Source organism: Sebastes umbrosus, chromosome 6 (assembly GCF_015220745.1).
Source record: "Sebastes umbrosus isolate fSebUmb1 chromosome 6, fSebUmb1.pri, whole genome shotgun sequence".
Lineage (NCBI taxonomy): Eukaryota > Metazoa > Chordata > Actinopteri > Perciformes > Sebastidae > Sebastes > Sebastes umbrosus.
The window spans coordinates 26,339,657-26,360,714 of NC_051274.1; the positions used below are offsets into that span (position 1 = coordinate 26,339,657).

Below are 21,058 nucleotides of genomic sequence, written 5' to 3' on the forward strand. Positions count from 1 at the left end.
TATGTGTGTGTTTATGTGTGAGTGATCCCATGCTCCTATCAGTGTTTAAGATCATAAAATAAGGAAAAAGGTGAATATTATGATGATCTTGGCTTTAAAGGCCTCATTATTGGATTAAAAATTGAGATTGCCATTTAGCAGTTCTATATCGTTCCAGACGTCATCACAAATAATTAAAATATAATTTTGTATTAAGAGGAGGATGAAAGCCTCTGCCCTGTTGAAGGGTCCTTGAGCAAGTCGTTATATCCCTATAAACACCAGGGAGTGCTGTTTCATAGCTGATGTAAAATATGAATCATGTTTGAAACGTTTCAGAAAACCAAATTGACAGACGGATGAATAATAAAATACAAAAACAACCCATTGACCCTTAGTTATTTTTCTTGTCCTCTTGTACCCAGTATCTTGCAATATGGTGGAAAGTAACTATACATTTACTCAACTACTGGACTAAGTGGAATTTTGAGGTACTAGTCCTTTTAGTATTTTCTTTACATTTCAGAGGGAAATATTGTTCTTTTTACTCCACTATATAACTTTAGTTACTATTTTAATTACTTTGCAGATTCAAGTACAAAACATAATACAATAAAAAATATAATCAACAAATAAATAATGATGCATGATTATAGATTAAACTAGCCAGCAACATATAATGTAGTTAGAATGAGCTCCTTCCTTTACCAGCTGCAACATTAAAGTGATGTACTCATTAATACATCAATAATTATAATCCTACACTATAATATATCTATACATTCTGCATAATGAGTTTTTTTTAATTTTTGGTACTTTAAGTATATTTTGTATACTAAGTTTACTTGCTAATACTTTTTTAATTTTTTTTAAGTTTAATGCAGGAATTTTACTTGCAGCTGAATTTCCACACTGTGGTAGTAAAAATCCTCTTCCACCACAGGTATCTTGATCATCTGATAATAATTTAATACATTACATATACCTTTATACCACTAAATACTAGTTTACTTCTCATATCTTTCATGCATAATTGGCCACCTGCAGAGTTGTTAATGTAAATATGATGCACTTTTGCACATCTTGTAGGCTGCCGTTCGGAAGTCTCATAATCTATTCCTCTGTTTTTGGAAATGTCACTTATAATTTATCCTGTTTATGTACTACAAATTATATATCAATTATGGTTTCACCACTGTATACTGCACATTATTTTATTTACATTCCATTATGTTATATAGTGTGTGTGTGTGTGTGTGTGTGTGTGTGTTTAGATTACACATTTTACCAAAGGTCTATTTAAAGCGTTTTATGATCACAACCAGTTTATATCAGAAAGGATTATGAAGACCAAGCTATCAGGGGACATCAACAAATAAAATAAAATATCAGTTTGTCCAGATTGCTAGAGGACAGTGATGAAGTTTCTCTATCTTCTACCGCCATCAAGTGGTGAGAGGAGGAACCTGCAGTAAGGACTGACAGCGATGAGGTAGGAAAGGCATAATAGCTAGTGCATTTGCATTAGTAAAGATCAAAGCATTTGCTTGGCAAGAAGTGTTTTACTTTGAGTGGCAATTTGACACCCAGAGCAAACAGGAAGTTAACTATTCAAATTGTTATTCTGGTGCAGAGATTTACCTTCGAATGCAGAGAAACTCAAATATTTTTCTTTTCCTTGATGATGCATGCCATCTCAAAGAAGAGAATGTTTTTTGTGCATGTAGACAATGGTAGTGGTTATGTTGAGTTTGGATTAGTGCAATCCTTTTTTAAATGTACAGCATCACTATTCACACATTCCCATTGTGCACGTTTGTGTACTGTGTATGCGTTTGTGAGCATCTGTATGTACAGTACATGACTGTGTCTTTGTGTACTGGTGGTTGAGTACAAGTAGGACTGTGTCCCACTGTGAGGAGCATGAATAGAGAGCATTTTTTCCTCTGCCTGTTCCCTCCTCCACCTCTCCTGCTTTCTCTCCTCCTATCCTCTGTTCTCTTTTCTTTTCTTCTCATCACACCATCATGGCTGTTATGTAATGATGGGAAAAATAAATACACTGCTTGTCTGTTTGATGCGGCCCACATCAAATCATTATTGAAGAGTCTACTTTATGTGTGCAGTCATGTGCAGAGTTCAGTTTTAACAGCAAGAAAAACTGGCACTCTGTAAGATTATTTCAATGCAGTCTCCACTTTCAGTGCTAAGCCCTTGTTGGGCTTCGTTGATATCAACTGTCGATCAAACAGTGTGTGCTGTTCTGTGATATCTTTGTCTTTAGACTTTTATTTTATCTGTAGTTGGCATTCAGTGTTCAGTCAAGATGACAACCACTGCTCATCTTAAATTACCCATTTTTTTCTCTTGCAAACAGACCAGAAATGTATCACAAATGATGTGTCTGATGAGTTTTCTATAAGTGACCAGCAAATGTTTAGAACAACAAATTGAAAAGCTTTATGAAACTTGAGGAACAAAAGGGTTATTCATTCATACGGGAATCCCAAAACATGACAAATCAACACAGTTAAGACCAATTTAGTAGCTACAAAACACAAGAACATGAACACAGAGAGGCTGAGCGTGTACTGGAGATACTATCAATGTAGACCATATGCCTAATTCTTCGTCATGCCTGTGTTCCTCTCTAAGCAGGCAGCCAGCTGTATCGAACATATCAGTGGCTGGCAGGCTACATTATTGATGAGAGAGATAATGCACACTAGACAAGCTGATGTCTCATAAACAGGGCTTGAAACAAACACCAGCTATCCAAAGACCTAATGTTATTATACCACAAGAACTGTGGAGCTGAAGAAAGTAACTCTTCCTGTGACAAACTGTGCACATTTAGAAAAGATTTTTTAATTCTAAAAGTTTTTTCCCTTCAAAAATAGAAAACATAATTAGACATCCTCTCTTGATGTATTCAGACGCCGAGAAAAGGACTAGATTAGGATATAAAGATGCAAAACTTTAACATGAACCGCTTTCTCCATATTTTCAAGCAATCTACAGATCACCACTATTTTTTCCATCATAGTCAACATGAAACATCCACAAAGTCCATTCTCATCATGTCTAGCTAATCCACATAATGAGGGGAAGTCTGGAATATGAAACCATCAGGGTGTGGTGTTTAGTGGCCAACTACCATACAGTATGTAACACAATCCACCTGGCCACACAAATGTCCAATATCACCATTAAAACAAAAATACTAGTGACATCAAAGAATTGTAACTGGGATATGTAATCATATGAATAGAGGATTAACTTTATATTTACTTAAAAAACAATCTCATATATAAATCGATATTCTCGATTCAGTAAATTGATAATAATAATAAAACTATATGAACAAAAAATGGTGTGATATAATATAGAAAACCCAAACATTCCAAACAAGATATACTAAATATTTCAAGATTCAAGCCCTTTATTGTCATTGTGTAGTAAAACGAAATTAGATTGTGACAATCCCATAGGTGCTAATGAAAAGATAATACAATAAAAAAAGAAAGAGATTTGAGAGTGCAATATAAATATAAAAAATATAAAAGATAATACAATATAAAATATAAAAATATAATATGTATATTGATGAGATGACAGTTTTGCCAGATTACAGTTTTGCCAGATTATTGCACAGTGTCCGTCAGATAATTATATAATTATTGCACAGCATCATATAATTATGCACAGAGTGATCAGCATATGTTGTTGCACATATCCTCTCATATGCTCATTTGCTCATATTATCAAATATTTTCTACATGCCATTCAACATGTATTGCGCCATGTATCACACATATGATGTTTGTCAATTTAAAAGATAATTTTGCAAGTCAAGAAAGTCGTAAAAACTGTTGAAATATCAGATTGTGAAAATACGTCATTAGAAAGACTACAAACCCAAAAGTCGCGTAAGTGACGTCACTCGCTGAAGCTACGATGATGTTTTGTACTGGGGTGAACTCACACGATAGCCGGGTCTTGCTCGTAAATTTCGCTTCCCGGCTTATGAAAGTCGATGGATAAAACACAACAGGTAAGATAAAGTATGATTTGTGCGTAAAGTATGATTTGTATGATTTGTACCTGGCCAGCTAGTGTTGGTGACGTATAATGTGCGAGACGAGAGATGTAGTTCACTAAACAATTTCACACAAAAACTAAATGATACTACGACAAACTGCGAATTTCTTGACTTGCAAAATTATCTTTTATATTGACAAACATCATAAGTGTAATTCATGCCACAATTCAAACGGGATAAAACAAATTATTTGTCTCTCTCCTTTGATTTACCGTTCATATTTTTTTGCCAAAAAATGTTTCCATGGAATAACTGTGTATTTTATGATGATACTGAAACTATTGATCATTTATTTTTTCATTTTATGTATTTATGGAGCTTTATGACTTCTGATATACATGACTGGCTTTTCCCAAAAGTTTCTCATCTGGGAAACTTCTCTCAAAAGGACATTGTTTAATGACTTGTCATGGACAATAACAAAGATGACTCTCTGGTGAATAACATTCTCATTCTTGGAAAATTTTATTTGCACAAATCCAAGTATATGAAAGTGAAACCTAGGTTTAATGTGTTTCATTCTGAGTTTCTTTCTTACATAGAAGCCCTTAAAGTCATGTAAAAAAACTAAAATGCTTTGAAACTTCTTAGTATAATAGAAGAATATGAATTACAGGTACAGCCCTAGCCCTTAAAGGGACTATTTGTAACTTTCAGAAATGCTTGTTAACAGCGACACCTGTGGCCGTTAAGTCAACGAAAGTCAGCGTCGGGCTCGCGCTTAGACATGAACGAGCATCGCTCAAAACAGTGAGGCGACACACGTCAGCTAAAACCGCAATATCACTCTATATTTCAGCTGCTTGGCAGTAATGTTAGCTGACCAGACGGAGGTCTCTCCATGAATAAATGCTGATCTTAGTGTTGGCTGAAGCAGGAAGAAAAACATTATCGTCTCCGACCGGGTGCCAGTGTCTCCCTCTGGCACCCGGTCAGAGACGATAACGTTTCTCGCTGCGGAGCCCCGTCACTTCACAAGATACGGAAAACCTCTGTTGGTCTGGAGGAGCTGCAGCATTTATTTCTGCACAAACTTTCACTGTACATTCACTAGATATTCTGAGAGCTAAACTAACTCTTCTGCAGTGTGGAGTGAGCGCGCATGCACGTCTAGAGGTGGAGCGAGCTGAGTGAAGGCAAGCAGCGGAGCAGAGACTCCGGCCCTGGAGACCAAAGCTACCGTCTCCACCGCGTACTACGACCGCCGCCAACACTGTTTTGCAAGATAGGCTTCACACATGGATGTATTAAAAGGCTTCACTAGATATAACTTTGAGGTTTTGGTGCTTCCGTGTAGTTTGTGTTGGAGTCTTGTCTGAACAGCGTAGCCACATGCGAGCGTGCATGGGAAACCGACCCGGTAGATTTATACGTGTAAAAAGTTAAAAACAGTCCCTTTAAAGGGACTATTTGTAACTTTGTACGCGCATAAATGTAGCGGGTTGTCACACATGCGCGCTCGCATATGCGCGTTCGCGTGTAGCCGCTGTACCCTCCTCCTCTGCCTGCTCGCCTTCACTCAGACAGCTCAGCTCGCTCCACCTCTAGACGTGAACGCGCGCTCACTCCACACTGCAGAAGAGTTAGTTTAGCTCTGAGAATATCTAGTGAATGCACAGGGGACGTTTGTGCAGAAATAAATGCTGCAGCTCCTCCAGACCAACAGAGGTTTTCCGTGTCTTGTGAAGTGACGGAGATTTACGTTGTCTTCTCGTTACCGACCGGGTGCCGGTGTCTCCTCTGCTCTCTCCGGCTGCGGGCGGAGAGAGCAGGGAGACACGCTGGAGAGCCCCGCTGCCTCAGCCTGCACTTAGGCAGGAAAAGCCAACACTAGGATCAGATCTAAATCACGTTCATGGAGAGACCTTCGTCTGGTCAGCTAACATTACTGCCAAGCAGCTGAAATATAGAGTGATATTGTGGTTTTAGCTGACTTGTGTCGCCTCACTGTTTTGAGTGATGCTCGTTCAGGTATATTTAGAGCGAGCAAGCGCGAGCCCGACGCTGACTTTCGTTGATTTCACGGCCACAGGTGTCGCTGTTAAGAAGCATTTCTGAAAGTTACAAATAGTCCCTTTAATTTAATTTATTATTCTTTTCATGTATAACTTTACATATTTTATTTGTTCTTGTTCTGTATGCACCTTGTCCTTTTACTCTAATGCAGTGATCTATGAGCCATGTTGTTTGTAAATTTGAATTTGTTATATATAAAAAAAAAAAAAAAAAAAGTTCCCATGTGGGCACACCGGAAGAGGAGGGACTTCACCGCAAGCGTTCCGTTCCTTACACCTGATTGGCTGTTGACCACGTCTGTCACTCATCTAGCCACGCCCCCCCACTGCCAGCGACTTCCGCTTCTGTGTCAACCCAAGGCTACACACTAAACTCCTGCTCTCATATCTCTGGACTTTGTCAAAACATTCACTCTGCACAGCACACACCGCCGAGGTAAGACCACAGACATGTTACTGCTCTGTCTATGATTCTCCTGTTGTGTTTTCAAGACCTGCTTTTGCGTTTTGTGTACAAGTTAGAAGGTTGCTAACTGTGCTAGTTAGTTAGCCACCTTTTTCTGTTAGCCCGCAAGCTAACGTTCATAATGCTAGCTGTCAGAAGAGCATGACGTCCTGTCAGAGTTTGGAGCTGTCACACCTTTGATGTGTGTTGACAATCAGCACCCCATTATGCTTATTGAATTATCTTGTTGTCATTTGAAATTGTTTGCTTAGATTAATCAAGTTTAAATTGGTTAAACTAGGTTGAATTGGGAGACTGTATGTGCTAATGTTAACAAGCAAAGCATCTGGGATGGGTTCTTCTTCTCAGCACTTCTGTTGCAAGTTGGAAGTTGTTAGGTTGTCAATTTAGATTTCATTAACAGCACACAGCTTCATAGTTGAGTGATTTTTAACAGCTGATAGTCGTTGGGCTCTTCCTAAATGTATGAGCAAGCAGTACTAGTATCTAATATAGATGGATAGATAGATGGATAGATGGAAAGATAGATAGATGGATAGTTAGATAGATAGATAGATGGATAGATAGATGAAAAGATAGATAGATGGATAGTTAGATAGATGGATAGATAGATAGATGATAGATAGATAAATGGATAGTTAGATGGATAAATGGATAGATAGATGGATGGATGGATAGATAGATAGATAGATAGATAGATATATAGATGGATAGTTAGATAGTTAGATGGATAGATAGATAGATGGATAGATAGATAGATAGATAGTAACTTTATTGATCCCGAGGGAAATTCAAGTTTCCAGCATCACAATTCCATAGTGCAAAAATGCAGTAAAAGAAATTAGTAGTGCAAAGTACAATGTACAAAAACATATACCAGATATAAAAATACAAGGAGATGCAGAAAACTGTTAAAACGGAATATAGTGCAGGGTAGCAGCTGTGATTCCATTGAGCACTAGTATTTGGTATGATAAGATAAGATAAGATGAACCTTTATTAATCCCTGGAGGGAAATTCAGGTGTCAAAGCAGCAACATCAGCAACATCAGCAAACACAGTGAAACACAGGCGAGGTAAAGGTATACAAAAATTATAAAAAACAATAATAGAGATATAAAAGATACAGAGTGAATGGGTGAACATAGTGTGTGCAGTCCGTCAATAAATAATGTAGTATGTACAATAAATAAATGTAATATGTACATATGTGCAGTCTATAAAGTGGTATATAGGATGTATAGTGTAAAGTAAGTGTAAAGTGCGCCAGTGGTTTGAGTCCAAGATGGTTGCAGATAGTGCGTGTTTAAAGTTCTTAAAGTCCTCATAGTTCTCATATGGGGGTCAGCCTTGGTTGTGGAGCCTGATGGCTAGCAGCATGAAAGACTGACCCAGGCGCTTTGTGTTAGTAGTTTGTGATAGTAGTGAGACTGTCAGATCAGATCTGGTAGGTGAAATGTCACATGAAGCCAAAAAAATGTAAAGGATGTGCAGGTCGGAAGAAGATGACTGTGTGAAACCCGTCAGATTCCTTTGTGTAAGAAAGATGTGTAAAGGGGCACCACCACCAGCAGCAGCACTTATCTCAGTCCAAGTCGCCTCCTATCATGTTTAACTGCCTCAGCAAACAGTGGGAATGTTCCCCTGCCTGTTTGGCTTCCCACTGCCTCCATCACCATGTAGATCCAACTCACAGGAGAGACTAAACAAAGCTTTGTCTTTTTTAACGTCGGTGTACTGCAGGTCATTGACACCGAGGGTTGCACTGACACAGCCTGGCTGTTTATCTGCTCTCCCTGGTAGACATATTCCCCCAGAGGCTGGCTTCAGGGGCTTGTGATGGCGATGATGCCTGGAAAGATTACATTTATTGTTCCAGAGGGATATTTATTATCATAGCAAGTACACATAAACATACAGATATACGTATAGCAACATACAGTGCTCACACCAAGAGGGAGAGTCTGTTCAGATACCAATATCCTGTTGTCTAGTACGGTATATTGAAAATATTATGACTACCACTTGGGAACTTTGTATTACAATAGCAGGCAAAAATGCAGACACATTTTTGGTACTGGTATAAAGGAACAGATACTGAGCATTTGAGACACTTTATCCCGCTAACCTGTTAACAGGACACTGTATATTTTTTATCTTATAGATAAATCAGTAACAATTGTTGCCAGACAACAATATTTTGAATGCCTTGACTATATTAAGCACTCTACTAAAGTTGTACTGCAAACTTAACGCTTCATATTTTTTCACATTTATAAATGAAAACACAGTTCAGTTGTACCAAAACAAATTATTATCTAAGCATGTTATGTAATATAAATCAGATTTTCAATACAATTTAAATATCTAATGATGGATTTTAAATGTTTTCTGGTCCTAGAGAAATAATCTTAATATATTATAATTTTTTTTAGTTTGAGATTACCAAATGATCCTGAAAGCAGACACCTGCTGATTTTATTGCTACATTACAGGAGACACCAGGCCATTCTCTGTGGGATTACAGCTGTTGTCATTGTCTTATTTGTCTTCCTCCCAAAGGTGCCTTAATAACCTCCTTAGTTAGTTGCTATGGCGATGGTCTCCATTTGAAAGGGGAGCATCTCATTGTACCAACGGACTACCTTCCTCCCCACAGAGCAGCAGAGTGAGGTAGCAGGATAGATGACAGTGTTTGTTGATCTTGTGGTCGGCTAGTTAAGTGTTAATTCTGTGAACACTTTAAGAGCTATTTCAATTGTGCAATATGTATTTTTGAGTTCTGTGGTTGAATTTAAGGGAACAGGAAAGAGATTTTGCAAGGCAGGCACTAGTTTCAACACAGCTGAGAGGAATATTGCAGGACTAACACGCACTAAAGCAGCTGTAACACCAGCAGAAACTTGAACTCTTTTGACACCCAAGTTGTAGTTTTTGGATTTGAAATGCATTTCGTGGTTTTTCAGGAAGAATGAGATGTTAGAATTTCCCTCCTACTACCTGTTAAATCATATTATCGTGTGAATCCTTTAATGTAAAAGGCACTTATGTCTATACTAACATCTAACATTTGGCTTCATTTTGTTTTTGTGCGTCCTATGTGTGCAGTGTGTTGCCACATGGGGATAAGGCAAAGTTTGAGCTAGTCCAGGCAACCATCCAGGCAACAGAGACACAATACTGTATGTATAATTTATGATAGAGCAGGGTAACAGGCAGCCAATCAGGAGCCTGTCTGATACACAGCCATTGTATTGTTTTGCTCTGCTTTGTTTGGCTCATGGTCATAGGGAGTGCATGCCCGTCAGCAGGGACAAATTATGAGAAGGAGCTGTCTAACACGGATACACCATTACCATCATTATTGGCATATACAGTGATGTGTAGATATTGATCTGTTATTCATTTCCTGGCGGTATTTGACAGATGTTCCACATTAATTGTCACTACATGTTAGGACAATGGGGGGAGGGGACCATGTACAGAGTGCAAGAAGTTGGTTTGCTATTTGTTTTCTTTCCTGTTCTTGTTTACTGATAGTGAAATCAACATCAACAAACACTCCTCCTTTAGCAAACTGAAGAAGGGCTCGGCAATGTTCTCCTTTTCAGTAACACAAGACAACAAAGTATTTGCTGATCTGTATCTGTGTTTTGCACCGCTGCACAAACTGACAGAAAGAATGTAAACATTGTTATTGTGGAATACCTTATAAAATGAAAAAGTACCTCGCCCAGATAATGTGAAAGATATGGGACTCAGAGCTGCTAAAGCACTCAAAAGGTTAAATCCATCCATACACAGTAATCATTTTCGGCAGGACCACCAGCACACCTCGACACACAGAAACAAAAAAATCCTGCCAAACCAGATTTTCCCAGCTGAACCAGTCCCACGTCAGCACAGTCGTGAACAAGGTTGAATACAATACTTGCTTTTGCGCACTTGTTTTATATGCACTCAGTTAGGAGTGTCGCTGCGTTTGCATTTAAGGGTGGATACATGAAAGAAGTTTCGAGGTAAGATGCTGAGTTGGCTCTCTAAGTAGCAGGTTTTACCTCCTAGCAGGTATCGCTGGAATGTGCTGACTCACCCGACATTGAATCCTGGTTTGTGTGTGTGTATGTGTGTTTGTGTGTGTGAGAATTAGAGAGTGTTATGTTCCCTAAGGGTTTTACACCGTAGCAGGAGAGACATGAAGAGGACAGACTCTTCACCTCAGTCAGACGCAGAGGCACAAAGTACCTCGGTGAAGGATTGTCCTCTGTACGGAGATGAAGTCTATTCTCAAGTAAAACCAAAGTAATTGGAAGATATCCATGTGTGAAAATACTAAGTCTAGGACTAGCTTTAGTCTTTGCTTGGAAAACCAGTACTTGAGCTATTGTTTTCATTAGATTCGTGATGAACTTGACTCTCATACAGACCTTCAAAATCTTGTTTTCAGGTGATCACGGTGCAAGCTATTTTCTCATCTTTTGACTCATGCGGCTGTGTTTGTATAGTTGTGTGGGCATTTATGTTAATTTTTCCTCCTTGACTAATATTTCGTCACCCATCCTTTTTTATTATGCATCAATAAATACATTAGAAAGGGCTAGTCTGACTTAGGCCACAGTGGCTCAGATTTTTTCTTTCTTCTTTCTTTCTTTTCTTTTGATATTTATTTGACTTTTAAGTTGTTGTGGGTATGAATGCAACCTAAATGGCTGAACTGTTGTGTGTACTGTATGTGTGTGTGGTTGGGTGGGACAGAGTTTATCTCTTTAGTGATGTACTTCCTGGGCTGTTGTCTTCATCCAAGGCCGAATGACTGATGCACCAGTCTTTCTCTCTGACTGTCTTTGGTGGACATTTTTTTTGAGTGATGGTAAAAATGTTTTTGTCTTTTATTTTTTCCCTTCCAGTCTCATCCTTTTGTCACTCTGCATGTTGTTTTGCTTTAGTGGGAAGACAAACGAGATGCAAAGGGGTGAAAAGAATGGATGAAAAGAGACAAGATGAGATTTTCTTCACAATTACTAACTGACAATGGTGCATTTTCAGCCTCTTTTAAGGAGTCCATCTTGCAGCCAGTACTCGTTTCTCTTAAGTTTTGTAGTCTCCTCACACGTTCTCATTTTTCATTTTTCATGTGTGCTTTAAGGTAATTAGGTACAGTATATTGCTGTTGTATCTTTGAGTTTTATTTCCATTCTGCTGAGCTGTAGCCAGCGGTGCAAGACCGGGACAGATGTTGACGTTAGCACTTACAAATAGCTCCAGTCAGAGGATATACTCTGACAAGGTTAGTCTTGTGATGGAGGTAGAGTGAATTCGATTTCACACTTGCAGTCGTACTCAGATAAATAGTCATTTGTAGGCGAAGCTATTTTAAATTATTGACATTTAAACTCTTCCTTTGTAATAGTCTTGTGATATGTGCTTCCATTTCCTTTCCCTCAAGCAGCACCGATGCGTCCTAACTATAGATGATGATGGTTTAGAGGAGCAGATCGTGAAGAATAAGGAGAGTTGATGTTTACATTATATATTGCTGTGATACAGTATGAACCACATTGTCAAAATGTAATTCTGGGTTGTCAAGATGAAAACGGGAGTCTTGGACAAAAAATGACTCCAAAGCTTGGTTTATTTTTTAATGTTTCCTTTTACTACGTACGAACTAAGTTTTTCCTGCATTACGTTTTATGTTGCACTGGTAAATAGTGCCATTTGTAGGTCTTTTCCATTGGCACTTTTGGTCGCGCCGAGTCAAACCATGCCGTGATGATTTGCGTTTACATTACCAGTTTTAGTTTGAGATGGACCATCTCCGGATTCTGGCCCAACTCCAAGCGGGTTGCGATGATGTCTCGCCAACCCGTGACAAAAATAATCAGTTTGTTAAAGGTTTAGGGGCGCCTGGAAAAAAAATCTGCAGTGGAAAGGATCAATTGTCCGTTCTGGTCTGGCCAGGCAGGATTCTGTTCAGATGAGACACAAGTTGTTACTGAACTCCCCCAATCCTACATTTGATTCAGGCAACTTTAAGTGTTTCCTTTCTACATATTAGATGCTCCTAATTTACTTAAAAGTTGTTCTTTTTGTTGTGAAGCTTGATATGGCTTACTTTCCTCTCTCAGTGTTCATCTTATTAATAGGTTCAGACAGAGTGTGACTTGTGGTATGTATGTCACGGTGTGCAGAGGTGTGTCACCTAATGAGGTAGGTGTGTGAAAAAAGAAAGAAAGACGGGTGTGTGTGTGTGTTTGCTGTGTCATTGCTCAGCACTGGGCTCCGTCTCGCATGGCAACAGCTCTCGTCTCTTAATTTCTTTCACCTCGTCTCTCTCTCTCTCTCTCTCTCTGTCTGTCTGTCTCTGGTCTTCTGTCGCTTCGTCCCTGCGGCTTTGGATGTTTTTGTCGGCCCTCGGAGGACAGCAGAGACAGACGTTGCTAGGCTAGTATCTGTACACTGGACTTATGAATGGAACAGTCACATAGGTAGGTTTGTCTTTAAGGTTTCGAGTTATTGGTAGTGAGGCATTGGAAAGTTTGGCAGTGGGGTTGCTACAGTAACAAGCTTTGGTATTACCTGTTTGTTTTTAGAGGGCAAAATGAAAAGGTGATGGGGTCAGCAGAATTTGCTAGATTGGAGGCTTTAATAATAATTGCTGATAGGGTTATGTGATTATCTGGACCAACAGTATTACATTTTATTAAATTACGTAGAACAAATGGTTACTAGTTACTAGTATTGGTAATTTTGTCTCTCTAGTCTAAATGAATTGTCCTGTGTGAGTTTGAATCTGTTAAATATGATGTTACTCAAACCGATTAATAATTGATTATCAACATAGTTGACGATTAATTTAGTAGTTGGCAACTAATTGATTAATCGTTGCAGCTCTATAAACAAATGTGAGTGAACAACTGTTGCAAGGTGAGGTGCAGGAGAGCAAGGTGAAAAGTCACGAAGAGAAATCATCACACTGGCAGGTAAGTATGCTTGAAAAATAAGGCAGACTTTTATTTTCAGTCTGTAAAAATTCCATCAAACAAAGGAAAAAACACATGGAGGGAAAATCATCCTCTGCATTCAGTTACACTGCTCACCACATGCCTGGTGCTGCTCTTTTTTACCACTCTCCTTTTCAAACTCTACTTTCACACATGGTCATATAACCTAACAGCCCGCCTTTCCAGTTCAAACTGGCTTATCAGGCGAATGCTGCCATCAGCTCAGACTGGAGACACCTGCAGTAAGAACCTGGGAAATCAGAGCACACCTGATTACACTTGGAGCCACTCAGTCCCTGTCAGTCAATTAACCCCTTAACTACCCACATAAGGAAAAACAAAGATAACTGTGATCAACCCCACTTGGCTTTACCAAACAGTTACTGAGGGAGTTGTTGCTTCCTCACATTTCACACCTCCTCCCCCTCTGGCTTACATAAGTCAGGCAAACGTGACAGATAATCAGCAATAAGGTTTTTCTTACCAGGACAGTGCTCTATGGTGAACTGGTATGGCTGGAGGGCTAGGCACCAACGCAGAATCCTTGCATTCTGATGCTGCTTGGATTGCATCCACTTCAAAGGTCTGTGGTCTGTCTGCAATACAAACTCTCTTCCCAAAAGGTAATACTTCAATGAATCAATAGCCCATTTTATAGCCAGTCCCTCCTTTTCCACAGTAGAGTACTTTTTCTCCCGGTCAAACAGTTTCTTACTTAAGAACAGGACAGGTTTCTCTTCACCAGGTTCCCCCTGAGCTAGCACCGCTCCTAGTCCAACACCGGAGGCATCAACCTGCACAAGGAATGCTTTCGTGAAGTCCGGGCTCTGCAACACAGGAGCTTGACAGATCTGCCTTTTCAATGCCTGGAAGGCACGTTCACATTCATCATTCCATATCACTTTCGAGGTTGATTTTTTTGTTAGTTCGGTGAGTGGTGCCGCCAATGTAGAGAAATGGGGAACAAACCTTCTGTACCACCCCACCAGTCCTAAAAAGGATCTCACTTGCTTCTTGGACAGGGGTCTTGGAATCATCTGTATGGCCTTTATCTTCTCTATTTGTGGCCTTATCTGCCCACGGCCGACCAGGTACCCAAGGTATTTCACCTCCTCCTGAGCCCAGGAACACTTGTTTGCATTCAGGGTCAGCCCGGCTTCCTGTATCTTGCTTAGGACGATTTCAAGATGCTGCAAGTGTTCTTCCCAGGATTTACTGTAGATTACCACATCATCAAGATAGGCAGCTGAAAACCTGGAGCAATCATTAAGAACAATGTCCATTAATCTTTGAAAGGTCGCAGGTGCGCCATGAAGGCCAAAGGGTAACACAGTGTACTGGAACAAGCCCATTCCTGGAATCTGGAACGCTGTGTATTCTTTGCAAGATGGGTCAAGAGGCACTTGCCAGTAACCTTTACAAAGGTCTAATGCTGTGATGTAGTTGGCTTTCCCGATTCTCTCTAGCAGCTCATCAATACGGGGCATGGGATATGAATCAAAACAGGAAATACTGTTCAGTTTCCTCATGTCGGAACAGAACCGAGGTTGAGTACAATTTTTCTTGGGAACAAGCACTATGGGGTTTGACCACTCACTTCTGGATGGTTCAATGACTCCCATGTCCAACATCATCTGCACCTCCTTCTTCAGTGGTTCCATCATTCGTTCTGCAATTCTGTAAGGCTTCAGGCGAACAGGTTTAGTGTCCTTCAGAACAATTTTGTGTTTTATCACATCAGTTCGGCCAGGTTTTTCTGAGAACAATGATGGGAAAGATTGTTTAAGCTCACCCAGTTGATGCCACTGATCCACACTCAGGTGCTCTGGAGGGATCTGGGGTTTACACTTCTCTCTGAAGGGCATCATGTCCGCTTCCTCAGCTTCCGCCACATCATCTTCAGATTGGACATCCTGGACCATCAGAACATGCTCTCCACCTGTTTCCAAGGGATTTATTTCATGGTATTCCTTTAATAGGTTTACATGGAGCAGTTGCTTGTGTTTTTGTTTATCAGGACAGGAAATTTCATATGTTACTGGGCCCACCTTTCTGGTAACAGGATAGGGGCCTTGCCACTTCGCTAGTAACTTACTCGGCCCAGTAGGGAGCAGTACCAACACTTTCTGTCCAGTTTTCAGTTCTCTTTCTCGAGCATGTTTGTCGTACCATACCTTTTGTTTATGTTGAGCCTCCAGCATGTTTTCTTTGACTCTTTCTCTGCAACTTTCCAGTTTGTCTCGCATCTGCAGAATGTAGGAGATGATGTTCGTTGTTGGTGACGTTGCCACACCAGCCACCCAGTTCTCCTTCAGCATGTCCAAAGGGCCTCTCACCTGTCTGCCATACAACAGCTCAAAAGGGGAGAAACCAGTTGAAGCCTGGGGTACCTCTCGATATGCAAACAAAAGGAAAGGCAACCATTTATCCCACCACTGCCACCAATTGTTGCAAGGTGAGGTGCAGGAGAGCAAGGTGAAAAGTCACGAAGAGAAATCATCACACTGGCAGGTAAGTATGCTTGAAAAATAAGGCAGACTTTTATTTTCAGTCTGTAAAAATTCCATCAAACAAAGGAAAAAACACATGGAGGGAAAATCATCCTCTGCATTCAGTTACACTGCTCACCACATGCCTGGTGCTGCTCTTTTTTACCACTCTCCTTTTCAAACTCTACTTTCACACATGGTCATATAACCTAACAGCCCGCCTTTCCAGTTCAAACTGGCTTATCAGGCGAATGCTGCCATCAGCTCAGACTGGAGACACCTGCAGTAAGAACCTGGGAAATCAGAGCACACCTGATTACACTTGGAGCCACTCAGTCCCTGTCAGTCAATTAACCCCTTAACTACCCACATAAGGAAAAACAAAGATAACTGTGATCAACCCCACTTGGCTTTACCAAACAGTTACTGAGGGAGTTGTTGCTTCCTCACAACAACATCATTTTAAGTATCTTTTTTTTCATTCTTGGCTGGGGGAAAAAAGTTTTATAACCAGTTTTATTTGCACTTCATATTTCTGGTGGAAAAAATGAGGTAAGCCCAACAAAAGACGAACTCTATTGATATGGTCACATGGTTGTAGTCAGCAGTGTTATGTTAAATTAATTATGTGCATGAAACCCCTTAAATAAAAGAATAGTTAATATCACCAAGGTGAGGCAGCTCAGCTTCTCTGTTACAAAACGCAATCTCTCCAGCAACCATGTCAGACATGTGTTTCTCTGTATTTGTGTGTAACTAATGGAATAAGTGAGCCTCGGATTGAGGTTACTGGTGATAAGATATTGTCCCAGTATGGAGGTGTGTTTGTGGTGTGTGTGGTACCATGTCTGTCATGGTTACGTAAAGGCTCATGGGCGTCTGGAACAGAGCGAGCGACATGATCTGAGAGCTGATTACAGCCAATCAGAGAGCTCTCTGTGTGCGTGAGTGTGTGTGAATTTACATAATTTATCTGCACAGTTATGGAATACAGAAGTGAGTCAATTAAAAGCAAAATATTACCAAAATTAATACAAATATAGATTTGGAACTTAAGTGCAAAACATGTTTTAGTGTACAAATAAAAAGGAGTATAATTCGGGCTTATCAGGGATACGGAAGTATTTCATTTCATGTTGAGTTGTTGATGCTGGTATGAGATTCAAAGAAACATTTGTTCTACCGAAATGAAGGTGATTGAGATTAAGATCAGATTAATTCCCAGATATAGATTCTCAGTTCCTGTTTCTTTTCAAACATGTAAACCTAATTATTTGAAGTGTCGAATGTTGAGTGTTCCTCCTCAACCGTGCTTCAGAAACACTTCAAGGAGAAGAATCCGTTTAATGTATTAGAAAGGCCAAGAACAGCCTGAGGGTCGTACTTTAACCAGCGGTTGTCATACTTTTTCTCAAGTGTCGTCACATAATCAAAAGGAATTTTCTTCTCTTCTGTGATAGCTTATGTGTGCTCATTTTCATACCAACTTTGAACAATGTGTCTGCTTGTAAAGGGTTTTAAATCTAAAACATGAGCATGGAGTTTTGAGTCTGTGTTGTGTTGTGACTGCAGGGACGTAGGTCTGACTCTTCTCTGCAACCTGATGCTTCCTGTTGCTTAATGCATTATATGAATTGTGTGCTGACTCCCAGGCGTGGTTTTGGCTCATAGCTGGAAGGCAGTATGTTATGAGATTATGTTTAAGCTATCTTTAATACAGTAAGATCAATTACAGCCCGAGGGATTCGCACTTAGAGAATGGTAGTCAGTAAAGAATGCGTTACAACCAGGGCAGACTGCCATACCAGGAAATGTTGGAGAAATTCTTGCAAGAATTAATAATTCATATGAATTTCATTTTGAACAGACTTTCAAAGTGGACAAAGTAAGAACTAGTAAGTCATTCTATTGTATCAAACCAATAATGTAATAATATTATTGAGTATTAGTGAGGACTTTAATGTTCATGCTGCTTATTTCAGATCTTAAAGGACCAGTGTGTAACATTTAGGGGGATCTATTGTGCAGAAATCGAATATAATATTAGTAAGTATATTTTCTTTAGTGTATAATCACCTGAAAATAAGAATAGTTGTGTTTTCGTTAATTTACAATGAGCCATTTATATCGACATACGGAGCGGGTCCCATAGATGTGTAAAGAGAACTGGTTACAGCGTTGGAGGCGGGCTCCTGTTCACTCCTATGAGAGTTGCGCTGTGGCGGATGAAGCCAAAATGGCTCGACTGCCGAGCGATTAAGTACCCGGATCATCCGCCGATCGTCTGCGTCCATTGGGCCCAAAGAGCAGGCGCAGTAGTGTTTCTTTTAACTCCGCCTCCCATCCCTCGGTCCAGCCTCGGTCTTGGGCTCATTCACATGAACGGAGGAAGGGATTTAACTCTGGATTCGGCTACTAGTGTATTATACAATTTTTAGGACCTAATGATTTAAATAAGGGCTATTCAAGTGTTCATACTGGGAAGTTGATTTTCCTCCAAAAAAATATCCGCTGATTTACAGGACACAGAAGTTGTAATTCCACCATTTGGCCACTACGAAAATTTGCCTCAAAGCCTGTCGCACTTCCTGGGGCTTAGCGGGTCCTCTTCATGGAGCCTGCGGCATTTTTACCACAGTAGCCCAGAACGGACAAACCAAACACTGGCTCGAGATAGGGCCATTCACGCTTGGCACACAGGAGAAGTTTCAGTCGGTTGCAATCTGCAACCACACCGCTAGATGCCATCAAATCCTACACACTGCACCTTTAAATACTGATAAGAAAGGTTCAGTAAAGCATGATTATTCTTTGTATGAATGGATCCTACAGTTCAACACTGATGGGGTTGTAAAGTGATGGTGAGCCTTTAACTAATGCAAATCAGATTTTCCTGGTTGCTTTATTCACAGACATACAGGTAGGCATACACTGCAGCCAGATGCCGGATGTTCTGCAATATTATTTTTTCTTACATTAAGTGAAGTCTGCACACCCCCGCCTGCTATTTTTGTTCTGAAAAAAATTAGGGCACTTGTTTCCTGTTAATTTACAAGTGGTGTAAGTGAATAATTGTTGATTTACGTCTGGTTTTATGTTTGCACAACATGGGTAGAACATTGAGTTCTGAAGCACTGATGAAGTATGCATGATAAGAGTTATCACAGTTGTAGGCTTGGTCATGTTTTGGTACAAAAGCTGGCGACCTTAGAGGTAGGCAGTAGTTTGGGAAAGCTGTCTTTTTTGACACTTGAAAAGTTAAATTGTCACATTTCCTCTAATCTGGATTTTAAAATACACTGCTGAATTTTTTGAATGTTTGGGAGTGTCCTGGTTTATGGGATTATGAGGCCACAGGAAATAGCAGACTTTGTTGTGTAGATCTCTTGGCTGATATCATTTGCTGCAGTCAACTCCTATTTCAGATCTCTTTATTCTGTTTTGATTGTTTTCAAATTGGTTAGTACATGTGCTTGTGACAGTAAGAATTTGTTTTCATTTATTATTTTATTCGGCTTCTTAAAGCATCACTGTAGATTTAGTAGGAGCCAACCAACAACAACAAGAAGCTCAAGGTTAGACTTTAAATTAGCTGTTAGAACAATTGAATATCAGCTTGTCATCCATTCGGTCCACCTTATCGATCGTCGACACTGAGGCCAAAGTTCATTTTTGTGCTGAGGGCGTTACCTACAACAACCCTTCCACTGCCTTCCACAGTGGAAGGCAAGGAGAGAACAAGCACTGTTTTACTCCAGTTTCAGCATTTCACCTTCAGAAATGAATACCTGTACAAAAGGATTTGTCTCTTTTGGGATTTATTTTCACTGCAGGTATGTTAAGATTTTGTAACGCTCCACTTTAAACACAGGGCAACATTTGATGATTGGGTTTGACCAGTATTGGAAACAATGGAGTAGCCAAACCAAAAGACAATAAAACTTTATCCAAAGATAGGAATACGGACTCAACAATGCTCAGTAACATTTCATTTCAGGCATAAACTTTTCCTTTGTTTCATCCTCTAGCTTCCCCTTTCTAGGGTTTCAAACATTTGCATGCTAAGTATGTTACTGCTCAAAATATAAACATGAACATTGCAAATTTAGAAGCTGTGGTGAGAAGGGAGACTATTGAAACTTGTTCAGCAGACCTACTGTATGGAATAACAATCCACGTATTACAGGTTTTGTTATTTAGTTTAAGCAAACATTGAAGTGGTCAGGACAAATACTAAAAAAAAGAGTCTTCATTGGCCACAGTTTGAAAAAAAGAATAATATAAGAATAAATAAATACACTCAACTTCTGTCATGATTAGGGCTGGGTATTATTTTCTGTGTTGAGTTTCGGGGCCGATACCAAAACAAAATCTTTTTCACTTAGTTAGGGGAATATGAACATATCTTTACCCCATTTTTCATTTAAAAAAATATGCCCAACTGCTCATTGTATCAGTGTTAAATAAAGAAATGTATATCAGGAGATATCTGTATAGAAATTAGTCAAAAAACCCTAACAATCTGACCAACCATTCAATGCTAACTTTTGATGCTTGACACATCTTCGATACTCATTTGTACAGACACATTTTGGTCCCAAAAAGTATTTGATATCCAGCTCTACTCCTGATGTTTAGAGCCGTGTATAACTTCAGATGAAGTACATACAGAACTGGATTTAGCTTTACTGTGTGTTAGAAACTACTGTGTGATTGTGTCTAGCCTACTACTGAGCTTTTTCTACTAACAATGAGTCAAAGTGTAAGTCAACATTTGTCGTATTTGCCATGTGGGCTGTGTCATTGTGATGAAAATATGTCATGCCAATTGTGTTTCCTCGTAGCGTTACTAACGTCAGATATGGGGGTCATAGTGGTGAGAGAAACAAATGGATAAATCATGGATTGTATTCTGTGAATATGGTGAAGTGGGCAGTGATACCAAACAATGAGTAAGCGATAGAAATGAGATATTACCTTTTTATACAGCAGAACAATGTGATCTG

General features: G+C 39.6%; 1 protein-coding gene across 4 annotated transcripts in view; it reads left to right on the plus strand.

The window, feature by feature from the left end:
- The first annotated feature begins 6,407 nt into the window (after window positions 1-6,407).
- LOC119489856 (oxysterol-binding protein-related protein 2-like) overlaps window positions 6,408-21,058 on the plus strand; it is a 32,517-nt gene continuing 17,866 nt past the window's right edge. Inside the window, exon 1 of one of the 4 annotated variants that reach the window (XM_037772782.1) lies at window positions 6,408-6,532. The gene's annotated coding sequence lies outside the window, so the exon portion shown is untranslated. Of the gene's footprint in view, window positions 6,533-10,506; window positions 10,582-12,818; window positions 13,048-19,863; window positions 19,886-21,058 lie in introns of those variants that run through there. The other 3 variants (XM_037772784.1, XM_037772783.1, XM_037772786.1) reach the window with 3 other exon arrangements.